Below are 26,983 nucleotides of genomic sequence, written 5' to 3' on the forward strand. Positions count from 1 at the left end.
AATCCCTTCATCTCCTCACCCAGCCCCCAACCCCTCCTGACTACAAACAGGGTGACAGTTTCTGCAGCGGACAGTTTGTTAAGAAGTGAAACGGGCTGCGGTTGCTGAAGCTGAACACATTCTCAGCCGTAGGAACTGCAGGCCTCTGTGTAGGCAGGTTAGGATGCACACTCAGTTCCAAACTAAATTTCCTCATGACACCAGGGGAGGGCTTTTGAGCTTCCTGCTGTGAATGGGAAGATGTGATGGGGGGGGCGGGGGCGGGGAACCAGGGCAACGCTGAGGACATCGGAAAATATGGGAATAATGGAAGGAGAGAGAGGTTGGGGTCATTCTCCCTTCACTGTGCCTACCAGTGTGCACCCAGAGAAGCCAACCAAAGCGTCTCATTTGCAAAGAAAATGTACACATGGAAGAAAGGAACAGGTTTTAAGAAAAATGTAGATATTGGGATAGCAGTCAAAATATTTTTAAAAACATTGGTTGCTTGGTTAGTTGTTTCGATTCTTATTACACAGAAAATCACACAATTATTGAGACTGCCTCCTCTCAAGATTGGAATGAACTGAATCACCTTTTCCATGTTTTCTTTCAATATTGAAAAATAAGATATGCTTCGAGAAATCTTGCGCCTCCTGTGCAAGGCATTCGGTCTGCGATGGTGTAGCACACATTTGCTGTCAGTTCTGTGTAATATTTTGTTTCTGTAACGTGTGGTGACTGTTCGGAATCCAAGATAATGAAAACGGCCGCTTTAAACCCTGGAAGAGAAGCAGAAAACGTGAACATTTCACACATAAAAACAAACAAAGCGCTTTGGGCCACCAGATGTCAGTGCAGGTCAAGGCAGACGTGGTCTCCTTAGAGTTAAAATGGAAATGTGTGGGCCCCGCTTATACATTTCGTTTGCTTTTGATTACATTCCAGATTACTTTTATAATAAAATATAAAAATAAGACAGCGCAAGGAATCATTTGTACCTGGAGTAGTTTTTACTTATTTTACCAGGGAAATAGGAGTCCTTGTGGTAGAGTTAGAGGAAATAAGTCAGCGCTTTAAACTTTATTAGAAAAGAATGATAATGAACACATAACAAAAGAAGTGAGTTACTTTTTAGCCTTCCCTTTTATTTGTATAGAATAGCATAGTAGTCAATGCAGGAGACCTGAGTCCATGTTTTGTGTTTTGGGTTTTTTTAATACATTTTCATTGATGTCAGAGAAGAAGGGAAAGGGAGAGCAAGACAGAAACATCAATGATGAAAGAGAATCATGGATCGGCTGCCTACCGCACGCCCCACACTGGGGATCGAGGCCACAACCCAGGCATGAGCACTGACTGGGAATCAAACTGTGACCTCCTCGTCCATTGGTTAAAGCTCAACCACTGAGCCACACTGGCTGGGTGGTGTTTTTGTGTTTTTTGTGTTTTCACAACTTCTAGACCAGTGGTTCTCAACCTTCCTAATGCCGCGACCCTTTAATACAGCTCCTCATGTTGTGGTGACCCCCAATTTCATTGTTACAAATTGAACGTAATTAAAGCATAGTGATTAATCACAAAAACAATATGTAATTATAGATTTGTTTTCCGATGGTCTTAGGCGACCCCTGTGAAAGGGTCATTCGACCCTCAAAGGGGTCACGACCCACAGGTTGAGAACCTCTATCCTAGGCACACACGTACACAAACTCCTGGCAGGTAGCAATTCATGCCTCAGTCTTACACCTCCGTGCACGGCCGGTCACCCACTGATGTGTGAAGGACCCACCTTGGGACATAGAGGCCACGGGGAGCAGAATGGAATGATGTGGTCTTCGTTCAGCACACGCGGCCATATTTTCAGGTCGTGAGCGCACATCACGTGGTCCTGGAGGTACTCTTTGAAAACCAGCTTGACTCTTAGCTCTGGTCAGTTGTGGGAGGAACACCCACAGGAGAGGAGGGGCACAGATTTTGAAACTGCATTGAGTGGAAAGAAGGAAGGAGAGGAGAGGGCATCTCTCTATATAAAAAGCTAATGTACAAAGTGTCCCCTCGGGAGTTCGACTGGGAGAACGGGAGTTCAATCACTCACTATGATGTGTGCTGACCACCAGGGGCAGCTCAGAACATGGCAGGCAACCAGTGGTGGCAGTGGTTGCTGAGGGAGTGAGGTAAGGAGGAGGCGGGGAGGCGGGGAGCTGAGGGGGTGCCACGTGGTGGCAGTGCATAGGTGGCGAGGGAAGGAGGAGGCAGGAAAGTGAGAACCTGATCAGCCCTGATCGTTGGTCAGACCCAAGGCATGTCTGGCCTGTCTCGCTCAGTCCCGATTGGCCAGACCCTACCCACGCACGAATTCCATACACTGGGCCTCTAGTTGGTAATAAAATGGTATTGATTTTGGCCCCAGCTGGTTTGGCTCAGTGGATAGAGCATCAACCTGAGGACTGACGGGTCCAAGGTTCAATTCCTGGTCGGGGCACATGCCTGGGTTACAGACTCGATCCCCAGTAGGGGGTGTGCAGGAGGCAGCCTATCAATTATTCTCTCTCATCATTGATGTTTCTATCCCTTCCCTCTCTGAAATCAATAAAAATAATAATAAAATTGTTTTAAAAAATTATATAGATGTTGGCATACATGTGCTTTCCTAGACTATGTTCAGGCTATATGACATTTTACACCATAAAATAAATAATAAGGAAAACTCAGTTACCATAAGTTAAACAGGCAACCTGTATTTTGACTCAATTATCTATAGAAAAGGAATGCTTTCATGGGAATTTAGTAGTGTAACCTATAACCCATAACTTATAAATGGGTTATATGCTATCTTCCTTTAGTTTCTTTTAAATGAACAAAACTATTATATATACTAAACTAGAGGCCCCTTGCATGGATTCATGCACCAATGGGGTCCCTTGGTCTGGCCTGTGGGATCAGTCCAAAACCAGCTCTCCAACATCCCCCAAGGGGTCCCAGATTTCGAGTGGGTGCAGGCTAGGCCAAGGGACCCCACTTGTGCACGATCCGGGCCAGGGAGGAATGTGGGAGGGCTCCACGGCATGTCCGACCTGTCTCGCTCAGTCCCGATTGGCCAGACCCCAGCAGCAAGCTAACCTACCAGTGTAAGCATCTGCCCCTTGGTGGTCAGTGCATATCATAGCGAGCGGTTGAGCAGCCTTAGCATATCCTTAGCATATTACACTTTGATTGGTTGAACGGCCTACCAGACGACCGGACACTTAGCATATTAGGCTTTTATTATATAGGATGGATAGATTGATTATAATTTTTCCTGCCTGAAATGAACCAGTTGTATGTATTAAGAAAACTCACTAATCACGTTGCTCAGTTTGCATTTTTTTTAAACAAAAGAGTCCTTCAGTTAATTATTAGACTGAGGAATTCTAGCCAAAGAATTCTAAATGTGGCCTGGGGTCACTTCAGTCATCAAACGATGCAGAAAAAGTGCTCCAAACCCACTAGTTCAAAACAGCAATGACTTGTTTGTTCATGACTCCACTCTGGGCCAGGCTTGCTGATTGTCTGTGCTCCACATGCACCCTCATGGGCCAGGGCTGCTCAGTGGTTCCTGCAGGGGGTGACTCCCTGCGAGCCTGGCATCTCAGCTGGATTGTGAGGGACTGAAGTCTGGGCCTCTCTCCCGAAGTTGCCTTTCACCCTGCAGTCTCTCTGGGTGGCCTTGCTCTCCTGTAGGGAATTGGAATTCTCTACATCACAGCTGACTCACAGGGGCAGACAGGAAACTTCAAGGCATCTTCACCCCTGAGCCCTGAGGCCGTCCATCACCATTTTCACACCTTCCATGGGTCATCACAGTCCCTGAAATAGCTCAGACTCTGTGGGACAGGATGAATCCTTGTTCTTGATTGGCCAGCAGCACAGGGACCTGGGAAAGAGGGACTGTTGGTGGCCATCATGTGATTAACCCAGTAGATGGCTCAGCATAGATATTTTTAATACTAGAGGCCTGGTGTATGAAATTCTTGCACTGAGGGGGGTTGTCCCTCAGCCGAGCCTGAAGCCTCTCCAATCTGGCACCCATTGGGGGATGTCTGACTGCCGGTTTAGCTGGCAATCATACATCCCTCTCACAATCTGGGACTGCTGGCGCCTAACTGCTCTCCTGCCTGCCAGCCTGATTGCCTCCTAACCACTTCTGCCTGCCAGCCTGATCACCCCCTAACCACTCTCCTGCTGGCCTGATTGCCCCTTAACTGCTCCCCTGCCAACCTGATCACCCCCAACTGCCCTCCCCTGCTGGCCATCTTGTGATGACATGGGGGCAGCCATCTTGTGATGATGCGAGGGCATGAGGGTCAATTTGCATATTACCTCTTTATTATATAGAATATTTAATACTTAGCATATATATTTTTAAATTAAATTTATTGGGGCGGCATTGGTTAATAAGATTATATAGGTTTTGCGTATCCAATACTTCGACACACGATCTGTGTATTGCACTGTGTGCCCACCACCCAGAGTCAGATCTTCCATCACCATCTATCTGACCCCTCTACCCTTTGATGCCCCCACCCCTTCCTTCTAGCAACCACCATACTGTGTGGTCTGAGTCTATGAGTTTGTTTTTGTTTTTTGCTTAATCCCTTCTCCTTTTGCACCCAGTCCCCCACCCCACTCCGATCTGCCAGCTGTCAGTCTGCTCTCTATGTATTAAGTGCTACACGTGCTCAGTGAGATGTAGAGTGAGAGAGTGACACTGAAGAGCTACAGCTCCCTGGAAGATAGCGATGCCCCAAGGACATTCGCACTCTTTTTATTTTATTTTATTTTATTTTATTTTATTTTATTTTATTTTATTTTATGTATTTTATTTTATTTTTTAAAGTATTACAAATAGTAGTACATATGCCTCCTTTTTTCCCCCATTGACCTCCCCGCGGCCTCCCCTAACCTCCGGCACATGCCCTCACAAGGGAATACTACGCTGCGGTAAAAAAGAAGGAATTCTTGCCATTTGCAACAGCATGGATGGAACCGGAGGAGCATTATGCTAAGCGAAATAAGCCAGTCGAAGAAAGACATTCACGCTCTTGATTCTGTTAGGAAGTTGCCATTTAACCTTAGAAATACAGATTAACAACTCTCTCTTTTCTTTTCCTTGAAATAATAGACAATTTAACCAACACGTGTCTTACCTGCTTTAAATTCTATTGCGTTAATGAGATCATTTCTTTGAAGTCTAAAAAAGCATTGTGTGATTATGGTGTAGTAAGTCAGTAAAATTAATGTAAAAAGCAAGCACATCTCTCCTGTGCTGATAAGAAATAAGATGTATAGACAGAAATAAATAGATGGGAAACTATTTATAACTAGAGGCCTGGTGCACGGATTTGTACACTGATGGGGTCCCTCGGTCTGGCCTGCAGGATGTCCGGGTGGACAAGTGCACAAGTAAATTAACAAGAAAAGCGTTTAAAACAACAAGGCCAATGCGATGTTACAATGCGTGTCAGGTCGCCATGTGTACTAAGCGGCGGTCTCACTGGCACTCGTGGTAGGAGAAGAGCTGGAGACCATCGCCCACAATTACAGGGAACCAGGGCAGCGCCACGCCCACACAGAGAGGACTCTTCTTCCCGGGCCGGCAGGCCAGGCTCCCGGTGATGGATGTGATGACAAACCACCTCGTGCCCGCAGGTTTCAATGCGGTGAATGCAGGCAGCGCTAATGGCTTCGGAAGGAATGAGCCCTTAACAAGGGACCTGACAGGTGCCATCATTGGAGAGGAGGGGGACAGGGCAGGACCAGGGTGCTGCGAGCTGGTGCGGGAGGGAAAGAGAAGGAGGCTCGTCCAGGGTCCAGGGCAGCCTGGTCACCGGCGAGGGCGCTGCCATCAGGGGCCATAGAACTGGCACAGGACCTGGCAATCTGAGGATTGACAGACGTGAAAATCACCGAAATGGTGCGATCACAAATGCCCCGTTATTGACGCAAATGCCCTTGGGGTGAAGGCAGACACTGGGGAGGTCTGATCTGTGTCTGTGTGTTAGGTCTGTGCTCCTCCACTTGCACCAGGAGTGCAGCTACCACCAGGTACAGGTCACATGTGGTACACAAACCAAAATAAGAAAGAATAAAGACCACTCAAGGCCAAGTTCCTTAACCATGTTAGTGCAGCCCGGCCAGCGTGGCTCAGTGGTTGAGCATTGGCCTAGGAACCAGGAGGTCACGGTTCGATTCCCTGTCAGGGCACATGCCCGGGTTGTGGGCTCGATCTCCAGTGTGGGGTGTGCACAAGGCAGCCGATCAGTGATTCTCTCTCACCATTGATGTTTCTATCTCTCCTTCCCTCTCCCTTCCTCTCTGAAATCAATAAAAATGTTTTTTAAAAAATATATTAGCTTAAGACTATTAGATTTTACCTGTTTCTGGAATTGTTTTACCCATGTCCCATCTTTCATAAACTCACTGACCAATTTGTACATAGATACACACACATTGCTACGTGTTAGTTTAGTTATATTTTTAAACATTAAACTATAAAGAAAATCCTGGGAAGGTCAAGGGGGGAAAAAAAGGAGACAAATGTACTACTCATTGTAATATTTTAAGCAATAAAAAAAAAAGAAAATCCTATAGGGCACACTTCAAGTTTAATTTATGATAAAATTAGTTGATTTTTGAAGTTAAATCCTACATAGTTTGAAGCATATTACGCTTTTATATATCTATAATGATAAGAGCATAATATGCTAATTAGACCAGACAGCCGAACAACCTTCCGGACGTCCTTCCGGACAAAGCCGGGACTGTGAGGGCTGAGTCCCTTGCATGAATTTTGTGCACTGGGCCTTTAGTATAGATATAAAAGGCTAACTGACCAGATGACCAACCAACGAGCCAGTAGGTATGATGCTCATTGACCACCAGGGGGCAGACGTTCAATGCAGGAGCTGCCGAGCGACAGCAACTTTGCAGAGTGCCCTCTTGCACTCCGGGACCCCTCGGGGGATGTTGGAGAGGCCCGATCCCCACAGGCCAGGCCAAGGAACCCCATCTGCTGGAGGGACCCCACTCACTCCGCAGACGCCCTTTGAGCCCTGGCACCAGCCCAGTTGTGGCCAGCTGGGGAGGGACTGGGGGAGGTCGGCTCCAGGGTGTGTCCACCCCATCTCATCCAGTCCCACCCTGCTGGCCACCTTCTAATTAATTTCCTTTCAGTGTGTAGGAATCTGTGCACTGGGCCTCTAGTACTTACATAAAATTATATGTGCTTCCAATATATTTCCTCCTCAATACAGAGATTAAAAAATAGGCTCTTAGAGACAGACATACCAGGAAATAATCACTATATTCATAACCATAAAAATCCACGGAGTATCCAAATTCATTCTCTGTGTCATTTGAGATTATTTCCAGATGGTCCAGTGCATTTATCTCAAGAGCATGAAGTACGTTATTCCAATTTAGGTGGCATTTATAAAGAATTTGAGGGCTCCAAATTGCTGTCTGTGATATTGCTTTAATTAAATGGTATTTCCTGGCATTTTATGTGAACATGATGTATTCCATTATGAATGGTACACTAATGTTTTGGAGATTTGCGAGTACTTACCAGTTGTGGAGCACAGTGTTTCTATGTTTTATTTATTTGTTGAAAAGTCTCTAAACACTTTTCTCAGAAACATCTATCTGATACACTTTACGTAAGAAAGAGGAGCAACTTCGGTAAATTACGTGCTATAGGTCATCGCGTCACACAATGCGATATTAATCTAGATCCACTGAGAAAACGGCGGAAGAAAGTTATATTTTTATTAAAGTCGTTCATCTTGGTGATGACGTATTGAACATTCCAGGTGCCCACCGTGTGATAAAAATTGATCCCAGTAGCCACTTCGTTTTATGTTTAACCGTTTCATTAAGCATTCCTCTTTGATGCCACAAGATAATTATTTTTCACCCGCAGTGTTATTCACGATATTACTGGAATGAGAGTTACTACAAAAATAAGCGTATGATGGTGATTTTAAAAGGAATCCATATTAATTTATTTTTGTATATGACTTTGCCTTCTATGTACTAATAGGCATGGGAGAAGGAAGGATTGGGTTGTAATATATTTTTAACGGCTGGAACGCAGACATTCACTCAGAAAAAGCTGTATGTTTATGATGCATATTGCTAGCCTACCAACTCCTGTCCCTGCCTGATTGTGGGAAACGCACCAGGTCCCCGGATAGCCAAGGCCGGTGGGAGCACCCAGGCCTTGTTATCAATACAGCAGAATGGCCAAGGCTGCTCTGAGCATGAGCCTAACCAGGACGTCCAAGGACTCTGAGCCTGGGAATCCCTATCGGGCCAAGGTACCATGAGCGGGTGCAGGACACATGGTACACTGTGCCCCTCTGTAACCCAAGATATGATTGATGCCACTGTTGGGAACCAGCCTTCTTTGTCTCTGGAGTAATAGACAGGCTATTCACAAGAGAGAGAAAGAGGGCTTAGCAGTGGTTCTCAACCTTCTGGCCCTTTCAATACAGTTCCTCATGTTGTGACCCAACCATAAAATTATTTTCGTGCTACTTCATAACTGTAATGTTGCTACTGTTATGAATCGTCATGATAATATCTGATATGCAGGATAGTCTTAGGCGATCCCTGTGAAAGGGTCGTTCGACCACTAAAGGGGTTGCCACCCACAGGTTGAGCCCCGCTGGCTTAGGGGCAGAGCTAGAGATCTCAGAGAGGAAGAGGCGGCAAGCACAGAAAATATAGCTACTCTGTGTGCAGGAGACAGGAGAGCTGAGACGGAGCTGAGAGCTGGGACTGCCACGATGTGAGGCTGATAGAAGCTCACAGAAAGCTCAGGGACTGAGCTCTGTTACCCAGTCCGTGTGTTGGGCAGGGCAGACGGGAGAAGCTGCTGAGCCCGAGAGGCCATGAGGCTGCGGCTCTAAGGGAGAGGGTGGGTGTCGCTCCGACGTGAAGTGGTGAATCCGGGGGGCAGTGAGCAGCTGATCAGATAATAGGGGTGGGCACAGAGACTAATGCTGCTGTGTGGGAAAGATGGACATGTTCACCAGCCGGTGTCTGGCTGCCTGCCCGTATGGACTTTGCTGGGAGGACAGTTCTTGTCTGATAGCCATGCGGCCACTGGCTTCTGCAATGAAGACTCATCCTTATACACCCATAGCCTCTCATGGCTCCTCCATCTGCCCCACCGCCGAGAACTGACCTGTGTCTAGTGAGCAGAGGATAAAGGAGGAAGTTGAACTCAGTTCCCAGCAGTTAGTACAATGGGCAGGGTGTGAGAAAGACCAGCCCTGGGGTAGTCGGAAGGAGAATTCAGAAGAATACCCCACTCACAGCCACTCAGAACAACGCAGAGCAGCAGCGTTGAGAAGGGCTCCTGTGTGCTCTGACACTGATAACATGGGATGTAAAGTAGCAGACATCTGTCCCTGAACACCCATGTTTGTGTTTTTAGGATATCTTTACCTTACATAGCTCTTCATGATATACTAGAGGCCCAGTGCATGAAATTCATGCATGGGTAGGGTCCCTGGGCCTGGTTGGCGATCAGGGTCAATCAGGGCCTTCCGGCTGCCGGCCGGGGCCTTCCTTCTGCACCACCCCCTGGTGGTCAGCGCATATCATAGCGAGTGATTGAACTCCCGGTCTCCTGGTCGAACTCAAGAGGGGACACTTAGCATATTAGCCTTTTATATATATATATATAGATAATTTGGAGTTATGGTTTTGCATTTTATTTGAATCTTTAATTAAAGAGAAATATAAATTTCTTCAAACTAGTTGCCACAGAATAAGCAAATGTTCAGATTGCCCTGTAGTCTCATTCTAGCATGCAATGCTTCTCAGATTTTCAGGAGTCTATGATGGATGGTAGCCCATGGCGATTCTCTTTATTCAGAGCAACATGGAGCACAGCCAACCCATCAGGGTATTAGACAACGCCCCTCCCATCCCTGAGAGAACCAGTCAGACATGTGGGACAATGCGCAGTCAATTCACTAGATCTGGAATTGAAGTAACAAGATGATGTCAGCTCCCGGGACAATCTTCTGTGGTTTGGGCAGAATTCTCTCCTTGCTCTTGTTCTCGACAAGATATTCTCAGGCAAAGGCAGATGCAGGTGCCAGGAGCTCAGAGCATTTGCAAATGCACCTGCTCCCTCTGCTGGGTGCCTGCTGACCTCCCACCAAAGGAGAAGTTCTCCAAGTGCGGGGGTTTTCTGGGTAGGACCCTCGTGTCCCTGAAGTCTGGTACTTGGTAGTCGATCCTCAGTAAAAACATGTGGAATCAATGAGTTATTTTGCAAGAGCAGTGACGCTTATAAAAGGACTTGATACTCATCCCGTGGCTGCAAAAGGATCCTGAATCGTGTGTTTTTCCTTGAGAAGAAAAGACAGGGAAGAGCATATTATCTGACCACAATACCCAGGAGGCTGTTCATTCAAAGGGGGGGAGGGAAGTCTTCTCTGGTGATCCCTCTTTGGTTGGTCAACAGCTTCAGCAAGACATTTTCTAAATATATAAAAGGCTAATATGCAAAGTGTCCCCTCGGGAGTTCGACCAGGAGACCAGGATTTCAGTAGCTCGCTATGATGTGCACTGACCACCAGGGGGCAGCGCAGAACAAAGGAAGGCCCCAGCCAGCATCTGGAAGGCCCCGATTGGCCCTGATTGGCCCTGATTGCTGGCCAGGCCTAAGGACCCTACCCGTGCATGAATTTTGTGCACCGGGCCTCTAGTACTTTAATGAAAGGAGATATTTTCTAACCCAGTAGAGTAAATATTGCACAGCTGCCTTATGCGATGAATTACTTATGTCAATGTCACCCCAAGACAGTCCCCGGATCAAACATTGTCATTCACTTTACGCGTCGGCTGGTGGACAAACATTGCCTTTTATGCTTTACATTCTGGAAATTAAATGATTACACTAGAGTCTTACAGTTTCCACCTACCACCATCCACACACCCAGCTGCATGGGTTTTATAAACCAGCAGCAGTGTTTCCATTAAACTCTACTTTTTGGAGTCATATGTATTTATGAAAACACCTGCTATATTTTCGGAATTTCTCTACCATAATAGTTACTGAAATTATATCTGTGCTGTTTAACGAGCGTGTGAACTCTAAGCATGGTGGGTCTGTGTAGAATACGGATTGACCAAGAAGCAAGCTAAAAGGGCAGCGCGACAAAGCCAGCTGCTGCACCTAAGGACAGTGGGAGCTGGCGTGTGACTGTGAAGCAGGATTAGGTAGCTGCTGTGATGAGGATGTGACTGTGGATGGCTGTGTTATTTCTGGGGAGGCTCTTAACTTGTTGATGTCCCTTCAGATTTTAAAAAAAAGTTTAATTATTTCTAAAAGCTTTATGTGCAAATATTCTAAGGGTCCAAGTACAAAAGCAACAATGGTATAAATTCACCCACTAGGAAATAAAAATATAATAATAATCCAATTTACTACATTACAACAATATATATTCATAAAACAAAGTATTATTATTATTATTATTATTAATCCTCACCTGAGGATATTTGTAGAGAGAGTGGAAGGGAGGGGGTGAGACAGAGAGAGAGAAACATCAATGTGAGAGAGACACATCGATTGGTTGCCTCCTGCACACCCCCCAATCAGGACTGCAACTGAGGTACATGCCTTTGGCAGGAATTGAACCCAGGACCCTTTAGTCCAAGGACTGATGCTCTATCCACTGAGCCAAACCTACCAGGGCCAAACAAAGTATTATTTTAAAATGTGAACAATTGTCTTATAGCAACTATGTATTATTGAGGGTAAAAATGCAAAGCACTGTCATTTAGATTGTATGATGTGTTGATTTACACAATATCAAAAATCACCCCATAATAAAAATGTTATATATAGTAAGACTTCAAGTATTTTGCAATTGTTTTCCTGCAGAATTACATAAATATAAATGAAATCTGACAGAATGTAATAGTTAGCTGTTATGTTTAGTTTTTAGATATTAAAAAAAGACTAACATCTGTTTTTAAATGAACAATGAGAATTTAGGAAGTATTTTTTTTAATTTAATAGCTTTTAGAAGCAAAGTGCCTGGCATAATAATGTTCTTGTTACTTGTGTATATGATACATAATCATAAAATACTTTATTTAAAATTTTTAAGACTAAGAGCAGCTTATTGTATTTTTTCTTACTATAGGTATAAATTATATTGAGGGCAATGATAATATTTAATACTAGAGGTGTGGTACATGAATTCATGCACACGTGGGGTCCCTTGGCCTAGCCGGCAATCAGAGCTGATGGGGGGGCGGGGGCGGCCGGCTGGGGGAGAGGGGTTGTGGGAGGTTGGCCAACCAGCCATGGAAGGTTGGCTATGGGAGTGCACTGACCACCAGGGGGCAGCTCCTGTGTTGAGCGTCTGCCCCCTGGTGGTCAGTGTGCATCATAGCAACCAGTTGACCTGTCATCAGGTCATTCAGTGGTTCGATCACTTAGGCTTTTATATATATAGATATGCAGTCATCTAAATTGCAATACAAATGCATGCATTGCTTTTTTAATTTTTTTTATTGATTTCATTTTTGTAGAGAGAGAGAGAGAGGAATGCTGAGGGAGAGACAGAGAAACATCTATCTGAGAAAGAAACATCCATCAGCTGCCTCATGCACCCACTCTGATCAGGGATCGAGCCTAACACCTGAGCATGTGTGGACAATGCTCAGCCAACTGAGCCACACTGACCAGGGCTGCACTCACTGATTTCTGATTGGCCCAAAACGTTAACACATGAACAATAGAAGAAGCCACACTTGTTTTAAGGAATGCTCACTGTGCAAAGTCATGGCTAGAGAACGATTAACTTTCATAATTACCTCCAAATTTCCTCATTTTCACTCTCAAATTTAAGGGGGGGCTTTCTACCTTATTAATTTTTTAATTTGAAAATCTATATATTTTAGCATGTTTTACATAGTTGTATGTTTATACGTTTAAAAAATTATCACTTTCACAGGTTTCAGTAACATAAGCTTACCTCCAATGGGAATATTTGCACATCATTTACAGCATTTTCTCTGTTTAGTATTCCGGTTCATTTCCCTTGTATTGTTAACAAGGGGGAAATGTTCTTAACTATTACTACCTATTGGTGAATTCAGTTTTAGACAAAATGATTGCTAGGTCAACATATAACAAAGAACGCTCCTGTGTTATGTCAGTGAAGTTTGCTCTGCTCAAGAAACCGAATTACTTTATGTGCATTGAGAAACGAGTGGGTGTGTGTTATGACCAAGTATTTAAAATAAATTAAATAATATGCAACATCAGGCCACCCTGAGAATAGTTCCATTCTCATGTATGCAAACACATACCACTCATGTAGAAAAGGGTTATTTTTCAATAATTTATTTTCATGAACCATATTGACTACTTAATTGTTCTAAAAGGGGCTCTATTTCAATTTATTTTATTTTTTGGTTTGAATTTTTGAACTATATTAATTTATTTAAAATATTTTCCTTAGCATTCTGTAGATAAAAATATGACCCACATCCTATCTAATAATAGACAAACATGGTAATTGACCGCTATGCCTCCCATTGACTAATCGGCACGATATGCAAATTAACCGCCAACAAAGATGGTGGCTAATTTGCATACTGCAGGCAGGGCGGGACAGCACCATCCCGCCTGCCCTGCCACCCTCAGGGACTGCTATCTGTGACCTGGGGCGGTGGACATCTGGGTATGCGACCCGACCCCGGGCGGCTGGGCGGGGCAGCAGTGATCCACAGGCCCCGTCCGGGCTTCCTGTGTGTGACCCAGGACGGCACCCCAACCCCCAGATCGGCTCTGCCCTGTGCCCAACCGGTAGCAGCGCTGTAACCCCCCAATCGGCCCTGCCCTGAGCATGACCCGGGGTGGTGCCCCAACCCCCGAGTCAACCCTGCCCTGAGCATGACTGGGGGCGGCACCCCAACTCCCAGATAGGCCCTGCCTTGAGCACCACCAGGGGCAGTGCCCCAACCCCAGGATCGGCACTGCCCTGTCCGACCGGGGCGGTGCTCCAACCCCCCTATCGGCCCTGCTGAGCGCGCGATTCAGGCTGGCACCTGAACCCCCTGATTTGCCCTGCCCTGTGCGCAACCCGGGGCGGTGCCCCAACCCTCCCGATCAGCCCTGCCCTGTGCGTGACCCAGGGAGGCGGGGCAGACACCTAGGGATCGGGCCCTGCCATCTGCCACCCGGAAGCGGGCCTAAGCTAGCAGGTGGTTATCTCCTGAGGGGTCCCAGACTGTGAGAGGGCACAAGTGGGCCTGAGGGACCCCCCTCCCCAGCCAGTGCACAAATTTTTGTGCACCAGGCCTCTAGTTTAAATATAAGACACTTGAAAGTAGGAATAATATACTTGTGATTTGTTATCTCTAAAATTCTTATTTTTAAAAAATATATTTTATTGATATTTTACAGAGAGGAAGGGAGAAGAGAGAGTTAGAAACATCGATCAGCTGCCTCCTGCACATCTCCTACTGGGGATGTGCCCACAACCAAGGTACATGCCCTTGACCGGAATTGAACCTGGGACCTTTCAGTCCACAGGCCGACTCTCTATCCACTGAGCCAAACCGGTCAGGCTAAAATTCTCATTTTTATTGTGGGCACTACCACAGACGTCCCCATTTTCTCCCCTTCATCACCTCCACCAGCCCCACCCCCTTCCCTCTGGCCATCCCCACACTGTTGTCTGTGTCTGTGGGTTATGCATATATGCTCTCTGGCTAATCCCGTCACCTTCTTTCATCCAGTACCTCCCCACCACCTCCCCTCATCTGTTCCATGTGTCCATGCCTCTGTTTGTCAGTTTATTTTGTTCATTAGACTCTACATATAAGTGAGATTATATGGAATTTGTCTTTCTCTGAGTGGCTTATTCCACTTAGTACAATAATCCCCAGGTCCCTCCATGCTGTCATGAAAGATAAGAGATTCTTCCTTTTTCACAGCAGCATAGTATTCCCTGGCATAAATGTAACACAGCCTTTTTATCCAGTCGCCTACTGGATAAGGAACTTGGGCTGTTTTCAGGTCTTGGCTATTGTAACACAGAGCCCAGAAATCAACCCATGCCTATATGCTCAATTAATATTTGACAACAGAGGCAAGAGCATGCAATGGATTAAAAACAGTTTCTTCAATAAATGCTGTTGGAAAAATGCAAACCACTGTAATTAGACCACTAACTTACACAAGAATAAACTCAAAATGGATAAAAGACTTAAATGTAAGTCAAGGAACCATAAAAATCCTGGAAGAAACCATAGGCAGCGAAATCTCAGACATCTCTCGTAGCAATATTTTTTGTCAATATGTCTCCTAGAGCAAAAGAGATAAAGGAAAAAATAAACATATGAGGCCACGTCAAAATAAAAGGCTTCTGCACAGCAAAAGAAGCCATCAACAACACGAAAACGGAGCCCGACGTATGGGAGAACATATTTGCTAATGATACATCTGATAAGGGGTTAATTTCCAAAATATATAAAGAACTTATACAACTCAACACCAGGAAGACAAGCAATCCAATTAAAAAATGGGCAGAGGACCTGAGTAGACACCTGTTCTCAGAGCACATAAAAGAGCTTTATTGAATACCTGATCACATCTGAGTATCTTATCTGAAGACTAATGATACTAGTTGCGGTTTTTAATATGCTGTTCGTAGCTTCTAAGAGATATAGTAACTACTTAATTTTTATTGTACTCATGTCATATATTATGATAATAACTTCAGGTAGTAATTGGGAGAACATACAATTTTAATTTATATATAATATTTGGCATCGTTATCTAATTACAATATTTCACACTAAAGTATAGGTGTTTCTTTCACTTGCAATTAATTCATTTTCGCTGTCTCATTAAAATTCTAAATCCTGTGAGGATCTTTTACTTAAAGGCTAAATTATATTTCACTGGATATATTAGCAGTCTAATGAGTTCCTAGGCAAATGCTAGCACTTTTTTTGAAGAATAAAAAAGAATTGATGCTGCTATGAATTAAATCCTCTTTTTTCACAAGTTTTTGTATTAAAACCTGCTTAATTTTTATTTACTAGTAAACACATTTAATAGTCAAATATATATTTATATATATAATGTATACCTTATATATAAATACATATTTCTGTATTACTCTACATATTTTTCTCATATTCTTTATAAACTGAAAAGTTAGTTTGTAAATAACTAACATGAGGTTAGTGGACAGAAAAGCTGACATGACTGGCGAATCTATTTCCGTGAACAATGCTTAGCCAACCATTGCTGGATCCCTTCCGAAATTCAATACAAAACATGGAAACTTTGCCATTTACCTGGAGACAAGAAAATGCACTAGGAGGTGTCAGGAGAAAATCCTGCGAATCTTGGCCATTTTAAATATATATATATATTTTTATTGATTTCAGGGAGGAAGAGAGAAATAGAAACATCAATGATGAGAGAGAATCACTGATCGGCTGCCTCCTGCACGCCTGCAACCCAGGCATGTGCCCTTGACTGGAACCGAACCCGGGACCCTTCAGTCCGCAGGCTGACGCCCTATCCACTGAGCTAAACCGGCGAGGGCCATTTTTTAACCTTTCTCTAAATTTTGAAATGTGCCCCCCTTGGAGTTGTCTGGCCTTGGACGTCCTGCCATCGAGCAGTGCGCTCACACCCCCGAGTCCGTTGGTCTCTAACATTTCTCCCTGTGACTCTCACTCGGGAGCATTGGGGGACGTTGACAGCACCTCTCTCTCGAGGCCTCAGGCCTGTCTGTCTGTCCCGTCCTCCCACCAAGACCTCAGGCTCCTTCTCCTGGAGTTGAACTGCGTCGTCGTCATTTTCAACCTGTTGTGCCATCGAGTGCTCACCTTCCAGCTGCCCACGGCCAGCCCTGGATTCATCTCACTCCAACCAGGGCTCCTTAAACACATGATGCTCTACACCAGGGTCTCTCGAACCTTTTAACCCCCCCCCCCCAAAAAAAAAATACCGTTCGACATTGTACTTCCTAATCTTTCTTTGCATCATATGTCTACCTGTGCCTTATGAAGACACAAGAGTAAGGTTTTTTCACCCCAAAGAACTAACTTTGTCTCGTTGGAGTTGCTGTCACCCCTTTGCACACCGCAGATTTAGCTCTGCCCATTTCCACTCTATGTAAATGGAGTCATAGCGTATTCACTTTCCTCTTTAATCCCTTTCTTTCATAACGTTTTGCCTCCGTGAGTTATGACACCGAGACCCTTTCTGCGTGGTGACTGGAAGGAGCCACGGCTGTTCCGCTAAATTAACTATCGTCTCCTGGGTGTTCTATGCACCAGCGGAGACGAGATCAAACCCTTGCCATTATCGGTGCGAATCATGTTGAAAAGTGGCCAATGATATGTTAGCATTGATGTCAACGGTTTGCTTATGTAATGAGAAATTTTAGGGATTATGGAATCCCTAAACGAAGGTTTAATCCTTTAAGTTCCAGTGTCAGAACATGTTTCTGTAGATGGCCGGGCAGCAGAGAGCTCAGCTTTTCGGGATCATTGGACCTCCTTTCCGCCATTGTCATGAGAAAGCAGCCAGAGACTGCGGGGAGACTAGCCAGGGCGGCTGTGTCCCAATAAAACTTTATTTGTAAACTAGAGGCCCAGTGCACAAAATTTGTGCACGGAGGGGGGCATCACTTCAGCCCAGCCTGCACCCTATCCAATCTGGGATCCCTCTCACAATCCGGGACCACTGGCTCCTACCTACCCCCCTGCCAGCCTGATCACCCCTAACCACCTCTGCCTGCTGGCCTGGTCACCTCCAACTGCCCCCCTACCAACCTGGTCACCCACAACTGCCCCTTCCACCAGCATTGTCACCCCTTACTGCCCCTCCTGCTGGCCTGGTCACCCCCAACAGTCCCCCCAACCGGCTTGGTCACTCCTCACTGCCCCCCTCTGCTGGCCTGGTCACCCCTCACTGTCCCCTCTGCTGGTCTGGTCACCCCACACAGCCTGCTGTTCAGTTGTTTGGTTGTCCCTCACTAACTCCCTGCCGGCCTGGTCGCCCCACTCGGCCTGTTCGGTTCATCTGTTGGGTTGCAATGACCCCTGACTCTTTATATGTATAGATGTCAGGCGCACCCTCCAGACTCACATTTCCCCACACTGTTTTAATCAGGAGCCCAGGAATAACAAAAAGGTAGTGGCCTTTAGTGATGGAATTGCGCTAATGCATGGACGCTTCTCTGAAGAAGAAGACATCACACCCAATTTGACTTCTTCTCGACATATCTCTGCATTTATTCATTATGTGAAGATCTATCTGACACCTGCTAGTTCTCAGACACCGGCTAGAATATGTGAATACAGAAATGTGTGCACTTAGATACTTACAACTATTAGCAAATGGTAGTCCTTTTCAGAATTAAGTCTCTGTTAATATTTGTTGCAAAAAAAAAAATCAAAAAAACCTTCCTCTAAATAAAAATAACTGATAAAAAGGTAGCAAGCATTTTCTCACTTTACAAAATGTGTTTTTTTAAGTCACATATTTCTTTATTTTTAATCCTCACCCAGAATATACTTCCATTGATTCTTAGGGAGAGTGGAAGAGAGAGGGAGAGACAGAGGGAAACATCCATGTGAGAGAAACACAACAATTGGTTGCCTCCTGCAGGAGCCCTGACTAGGACCCAGGGCCGGGGAGGAGCCTGCCACCGAGGTACATGCCCTTGACCGAATCGAACTGGGACCCTTCAGTCCGCAGGCCGACGCTCTATCCACTGAGCCAAACCAGCCAGGGCAAAGGCAGATATTTCAATAACGTCAACATAAAAGTAATATTCAATCTTCCCTGACAGTTCGTACCAGTTCCCCACGGAAACCAGCTTATCACTTGCATATATTTGACAGGTTATTTCTGAGTTTTCTTAACAATGACCAGACAAGAAAAATCAGTGCTTAAAATAAAAAAAAGGGGGTAGGATGTGGCTTTGCCAATCAGTCCCTCATTAGCGATCGCACCGAGGAGATTGTAGCCAGCGAGTTGAAAGCAAGGTGAATGCCACAAGCACAGAGACCTCTACATAAACCAGCAAACTTGGGGTGTGCACGGATTAGACACAATAAGATGCCAATTTCAGTGGCTGTGATCCATAAAGCAGCGGCAAAGGAAGGTGGCTGAGACAGGAAACGATGAACTGTGAGTAAAAATGTACTTGTTACCGACTGCCAAGCAGACATGAGCCCAGAGCTCCGGGTTCTGGTCATTTGCAGAGGGTGGCACCTTTGAATGTCACTGCCAAGCCCATCCCAGCAGGCCCTTGGAGCAAGCTTCCCCACGCAATGGGAAATGAGATACTTTACACATTTGCAGAAAGAGAGCTTTGAGTTAAAAAAACAAAACAAAAAAAAAACAAAAAAACAGTGGACTGACGTTTCCGAGACTTTAAAAAAGCACAACACATTGGTCTTCATTGCAGGGGGCATTTTTTGAAGACGTTGATTTCCAGCTTTTTTCGAAAGATGGCCTTTTCATGATTTGACAAGTTTGTTTTCTTATCTAGGCTTCTTCAGCCCAGAAACGGCTCATTGTTCGACCAAACACGCAGGCAGTTCTTCACATGGAGCTTTTAACGGCAAAATACCCAAACCAAACGGCGGGGAGGTCACATGGATGACCTCGTAGACACTTCGCTAATAAAGGTTTGCGCTCAGCAAGCCCGAGATGTTTGTTCCATTATTGGAATATTAAAATGAGGAATTTGCTCAAAAGACTACAGAAAGGATTTGCATGTGCCCCAATTTTATTTTTATTCTTCTTGTGACTATAATCTGTCAGAAAGAGCTGAATTTCCCAGAAGACTCAGAGGCACTCCCTGCCCCCGCCACCCCCCCCCCGCCCCGCACCCCGACCCCAGACCCTGTGAGACAAGGAGGGGAGTTGGGAGTGTGGGCTGATGGAAGACCAAGCAGCCAATGACGCTGTGGCCCAGTCCTGCCCTCAGTGGGCCCAGGAGGCTGTGGAAACTGCCTCTCCTCTCTTGTTCCCACGTGGACAGTGAAACTCTCTTAGCAGCTGGCAGAGCCCTCCTGTCGGGTCCCTGAGAAATGACAAGCCTCCCCCCCTGAAATGGCCCCGCGCACAGGGAGGAGTCGCAGGAACCCTTGGGCAGGAGGCTGAGCGAGTGTGGTCACCCTCACGTGACCCCGCCTCCTGTCACTCACACCTCCTCAGGGCAACCCAGGGGTACATCACAGCTAAGAGGGAATGAGTGGGACGTAACCAAATGGTGCCCAACTGCACCTGTGGTGCTGAGGGTGTGGCATTTACTGGGGGGACCAATGTGGCCCCTGGATATTGCAGACCCCACAAATGCCTTCAGGTCCAGGGGGAGCAAATGCAGTTCTTCAAAGGCATTGTGATAGACAGGAGACAGGCTGTGTTTCTTTAGCCTAAGGTTTTCATATTTTCTACCAGATTCCCTATATATGTTTGCTAAAATATATACAGTAGGTTCTCAGGTTACGTCAGAGATCCATTCCTATGGCGACATAATGTGATTTCCGCCGTAAGTAGGAACCCACCTATATAAGCACATACACAGCAGTAATGAAGTGAAACAGTAAAAAAAAAAATTAAAAGAAAAATAACAATTCCTGACCTTTACTGGTGGTAAATAAATAATAAAAAACATAAAGCACATATGTACATATGTCAAAATGATGGAACTTTTTTTTTATAAATAAATGGGAGATGGCAACGTAACCATGAAACGATGTACATCGAGTCCGACGTAACCCTAGGACTGTCTGTATATGTGTGTGTGTGTGTGTGTGTGTGTGTATCCTATATAATAAAAGCCCAGCGACCGAATGGTGGAACAACCAGAATGACCAGTCGACCAGCCGCTATGATGCGCACTGACCACCAGAGGCAGACGCTCAACACAGGAGCTGCCTCCTGGTGGTCAGTGCACTCCCACAGGATGAGCAGCTGCTACTGCAGCAGGAGCGGGTCCACAGCCGCTCGACTGACCCAGGGCGGGCAGATCCCTGCAGGCCACGCCCCCCACCAGTGCACGAATCCTGTGCACCAGGCCTCTAGTGCTGGTGAGAGAGATTACACTGTAAACTTAATTGGTTTTGCTTCCTCAGACAATGGGATAATATGAAAGTGTTTAAAATAGAACTTGCCCTTTGAAATCACTAGAGCATGTGAAGAAAATTCAGTTTATTTTCCAGCCATGTATTCAGTTTCGACAGCGCTTTCCACATGCCCCATATTCTAGAGGTGTTTTTATTCTATTCCCCTGAGGCTTTCTCAGTCTCACCTCCCCTCTTTTTTAAAATATATTTCTATTGATTTCAGAGAGGAAAGGAGAGGGCGAGAGATAGAAACATCAATGATGAGAGAGAATCATTGATCAGCTGCCTCCTGCACGCCCCACACTGAGGATCAAGCCCACAACCCGGGAATGTGCCCTTGACTGGAATCAAACCCAGGACCCTTCAGTCCGCAGGCTTAAAAAAAACAACCTAATGCATAGGTCAACCTTTCTTACTAGTGAGCTATCACTTTATATCTATCCGTTTGATGGTTATCCCAACTAGCACAGACCCTCACTAGTGAGAGATGACAGCTCTAAAGATGGCTTAGAGCCTGTGTGCACAGCAAGCTCAATATCCCCCTTCAAATTCATTCAAACATGCTTTACATCGATTTGTATTTACCTTTTAAAAGAAGGATTAAATAAAATGCGGATGGTTTCATTTTGCATTTCAATGTAGAATTGGCATGTTGACACATCCCTATATGCTAGGAATTTATGTCTGAACATAAAGGGGAAGTTTGGTGGAATATTTTATGTAAATGTCAGTAAAGGTAAAATACACCTAAAAATCAGGTCAAATATTTAGGTGATATCTGACTTATTAGAGCAGAAAGTTGCCAATTAAGGTTTTAACTTTTTTGTTGTTGTTGTTAATCCTCACCCAAAGATATGTTTCCATTGATTTTTAGAGAGAGTGGAAGGGAGAGGGAGAGACACAGAGAGAGAAACATCGATGTGAGAAAGACACCTCCATTGCTTGCCTCCCACACGTGCCCTGACCAGGGACTGACCGGGATGGTGCCTATAACTGGGGCATGTGCCCCTGACAGGAATCGAACCTGGGACCCTTCAGTCTGCAGGCTGATGCTCTATCCACCGAGCCAAACAGCTAGGGCAAGGTTTTGACCTTTTAACATAAAAATTAACTCTAACTTATTATGTCAGATTCCAAAACTTCAGTCTTCCAGTCATTTTAAATAATTTATAGATGCAGATTTATATACAAGTTATAAAACAATATTAACAATTAGTGCAAAGAATTTATTAAATAGTGTCCTACTAACTGCGCTCAATATATATTTCAAAGTTTTGTTTGCTCAGAAGATTAGAATATATGACTTATTTGTTCCTACAAAGGCATACATTTAAAAATAAGATAACCTAATGCTATGAAGGGGTCGAAAATACTTTAGGGAAGTCATCTGAAATGCCAACAATAAATAAATAGCCTAAAACATATGTTATTTGCAGTTATTTACAAGAAGATTTAAGAATCAACTAAGACCTATTGAAGGGAGTTGCCACGGGAATACAGAAACTGTCTTGCAGAGGACTTGAGTTAATTTTTGTTGCAATGTCACAACTATCACACACTGAATGGCTTAAACACCCTAGATCACAATTTTCTGAGGTCAGAATTCTGGTCAAGACGTAGTTGGGTTCTCTGCTTAGTGCCCTCAGGGCTGCAGTCCAGGTCACCCCTGTGCTGCATTCCCATTGGCCCTCAGTCTAAGCCATCCAGGTTGTTGGCATAATTCAGGTCCCTGTGGCTGCAGGACTGCGAACCCTGTCCTTGTTGGCTCTCTGCAAGGGGTTGCCGATGGTGGCGTCCCCTAAGGAGGGTGGTAGTGAAGGCACATCATGTCCACTGTAGCCCTGGGCCCAGGGCCCAAATGGAAGTTTTTTGTGAAAGACAGCTGCCCTCAACCACTTCTATCAAACACGGAATGGGCTTGAAAATTAGCTTTTGCTTCAGATTTGATGATGTTCTTGAGATATGGTCAACCTAACATCGCAGGCCAAAGAGTGCGGCTATGCCAAAGGCATGCCTCTCTGAAGTCCTTGAGATGAAAACTGATGTTTGAATCACCAGGGATGTCCGACTGCTTTACGCACTTGCTGCCCTGTCCCGGGTTAGAGAGAAAAACAAGCTCTCGTCCCCCTAACCCCCGATGGGCAGCAGATCTGCTTTTCTGAGCTCAAGCTCCAATCCTCACAGCTTTCTCAGAGCCTCGTGCAAGTGCAGAGGGAATTACCATCTTTCAAAATGCATTTCAGGGGCCATCGAAGAGCTGCCACCTCACCTACAGGTGGAGGCGATGAATCTGAAACATCGCCACGTGCAAAGAAGCACATGGCAGTGGAGAACCTAAGGGGATTCAGTGAGTGCCTGCGGGGCCTGAGGAGTGCCACTGACATGGCGTGCTCCCTGACCGAAGTCAGCATGGACAGCGCCCAGCTTGTGCAAGGACATTCCCACAGACGGAACAGGAAACAACCTCATCCCGCGTGTGTCGACATTGACAGCGGAGCAGCTGGGGTATTTGTGGTGAAAGGGAAGTGAACTGTCATGGCGACAGGTTCCCCTGTTTGGGTTGGCCAGGGAAGCCATACCACGTGCCACCAACTGGAGACTCTACACAGCAGTTTAGGGTCTCCAGTTCTGGGGACTGGAAATTCGGGACCCAGTCTTTGCCAGGTTGGTCCTGTAGGAGCCCCGAGGGAGAATGCTCCAGGACCTCCTCCCAGTGGTCGCCGCCAGCTGTGGTCCCTCCGCTGTTCCACGCTGATGCCACCGCATCTCCCACGGATGGTCATGAGCCTGCTCCCTGGGCGTGACTATCCCCAAAGCTACCATTGGGTGAGGGCACCATTCCCTCCGGTCAGACCCCCAGTGACTGCATTTAGCTGGTGACTTCTGGAGAGATGCCACCCTCCAACGAGGTCACAGGTCAGGTACCGATGTCAGGGCCTCACCCTCGGAAATTTTGGGGGACACAATCCAACCCCCAGCTCCTTCTCCAAGAAAAGAACTTCACTCTAGTTAGTGGAACTGCAGCACACAGCTGATCCGCAGTGATGAAGGTGCTGCATCCATGCAATTGACATGTTAGTGTGTACGTGTTAGTGCTGGTCCCTCGCCCTGCTCATTCTGGGATTCATGTCCCGGCGACTCTCTGTCTCGGTTTATCCACATCTGCAGGAGAGAATGTACCCCAGGCCAGGTTTTGGGGAGAAGGCGTGGCGGGCTTGCTGTTCCCCGATGCTCCTCATTTCCTCAGATTTGAACTAAGTTCCAGTTTCCAAAGATTATCCTTGAAGATTATGATTCTGAAGATTTTCTTGGGTTCTTATACATACACTAGAGGCCCAGTGCACGAAATTTATACACGGGGGTGGGGGCGGGTCCCCTCAGCTCAGCCTGCACCCTCTCCAATCCGGGACCCCTCGGGGGATGTCCAACTGCTGGTTTAGGCCCAAGGATCAGGCCTAAACCAGCAGTCAGACATCCCTCTCACAATCCTGGACTGCTGGCTCCTAATTGCTCACCTGCCTTCCTGCCTGGTCACCCCTAACTGCCCCACCCCTGCCTGCCTGGTTGCCCCTAACTGCTCCACCCCGGCCGGCCTGATCACCCCTCACTGCCTCTGCATGCCTACCTGATCGCCCTTAACTGCCTCCGCTGCTAGCCTGGTTGCCCCTAACTGCCACCCTGACAGCCTGGCCACCCCTTATTGCCCTCCCTGCTGGCCTGGTTGCCCCCAAGTGCCCCTCCACCATGCTAGTTACCCCTCACTTCCCCTCCTACCAGCCTGGTTGCCCCTCACAGCCCCCCCTCTGGCCTGGTGGCCCCGCACAGCCTGCTGTTTAGTCATTTGGTTGTCCCTCATTAACCACCCTGCCAGCCTGGTTGTAGGCCACCATCATGAGGGTTAATTTGCATATTGCCTCTTTATTATATAGGATTGCATCCACAGTTAGTTTTCAGAAACATTTTCCCCCCAAATATGTCATTCTGGAAAGGGCAAAAATTATGGAGAGGATGCAAGGACTCATGGCTTCCATGGGCCAGGGGGAGGGGCCAGAGAGAGGGCCAGAGAGGGATGCATCGGCAGGGTGCAGGGGATTTTCAGGGTAGTGAAACCACATTGTACAGAACCAGAGTGATGGGCCCAGGTCATTGTGCGTTTACCCAAACCCATAGAATGTGCAGCAGCGAGCTTGACTGGTAGGGTAGGCTGGGCCTTGGGAGATAACGACTTGTCAACGCAGGTGTATCATGTGACCACGGTCCCATCGGGTGGGGGTCCTGATGATGGAGGAGGCTGTGCGGGTGTGGGGGCGGGGGTTTCGGGGCATCTGTGTGCCTTCCCTTCAGTGTTCTTGTGAACTAAACGCTGCTCTAGTTTTTTACATAAGAGTAAGAAATGTATTTCTTTCTTTTTTTAAAAAAATATGTATGTTATTGATGTCAGAGAGGAAGGGAGAGGGAGAGAAAGAAATATCAATAATGGAACCTGGGACCCTTCAGTCCTCAGGCCACTGTTCTATCCACTGAGCCAAACCAGCTAGGGCTGTCATTCATTCTTCTAGTGTTGCTAGTCAAGAAAAATGAACATATTCTTTCATTGAAAAATGTGTTTTTCAAATAATGAAGATGAAAAAATGTACATACCAAGCCCCATACAGAGTGCAAATGCCATGATCACTTGGAGGATTCTGAGCTAGAAATAGAGTCTTCAAAGGAATCTAATGGGTCCTTACATTCTCAAAGGTGTGTGTGTGTGTGTGTGTGTGTGTGTGTAAGAGAGAGAGAGGGAGAGAGAGAGAGAGAGAGAGAGAGAGAGAGAGAGAGAGAGAGGTGCTATGTGCAGACGTAATTTTAAAACAGCTCAGTTGTGCTCAGTTTTGACTGATAAAACACTGCTCAGTGATTTGACCATGATCTCTAGGTCCTCTCTACCCTCAAGGAAAATGAATTCTTAATCAAATAGCAATAAAAATGGAAGGGCTGTAAGAGTGCATTTTTTCGTTAACAGATTTTAATTTTGGAAGTTTTAGATTAGCGGGCACTTGTGTAAATATGGCAGAGGGTCCTCATATACCCCTCCCCCAACACACACACACACACACACACACACACACACACACACACACACACTGTCCCCTGTTACTAACTTTTTGTGTTTAGCACGATGCAGCTGATCCAATTAAGGAACCAATGTTGATAAATGATTAACTAAACCCCAATGTTTGCATTAAGGTTCACGCTTCCTGTTGTACAGGTCTGTGGGTTTGATTTATGCAATGTGCCAGGCAACTACCACTGTGGTATCACACAGAAAAGTTTTGCCACCTCGAGCACCCCTGTGCTTCCCTCATGCACCCCTCCCTTGCCCCAACCCCTGGGGCCACAGAGCTGTTTCCTGTTGCTCTAGTTTGGCCTTTTCCAGAACCTCAGCTACTTGGGGTCACACAGTGGGTCACCATCTCAGGTTGGCTTCTTTCAGGCAGCAATTTATGTAATAATCCTTGTCTTTCATTGCCTGAGACCTCTCTTAAAAAATACATTTATTGATTTCAGAGAAGATGGGAGAGGGAGAGAGAAAAACATCAATGATGAGAGAGGAACATCATTGATCAGCTGCCTCCTGCACGCCTCCTACTGGGGATCAAGCCTGCAACCCCGGCATGTGCCCTGACCTGGGGTCAAACTCTGACCTCCTGCTTCATAGGTCAACACTCAACTCCTGAGCCATGCCGGCTGGGTGAGACCTCATTTTTTTTTTTTAATCACTAAACAATATTCCGTTGTTTAGATAGATCTACAACAGTTTGTTCACCTA

This window comes from Myotis nattereri (assembly GCF_964212035.1).
Source record: "Myotis nattereri genome assembly, chromosome: 5".
Lineage (NCBI taxonomy): Eukaryota > Metazoa > Chordata > Mammalia > Chiroptera > Vespertilionidae > Myotis > Myotis nattereri.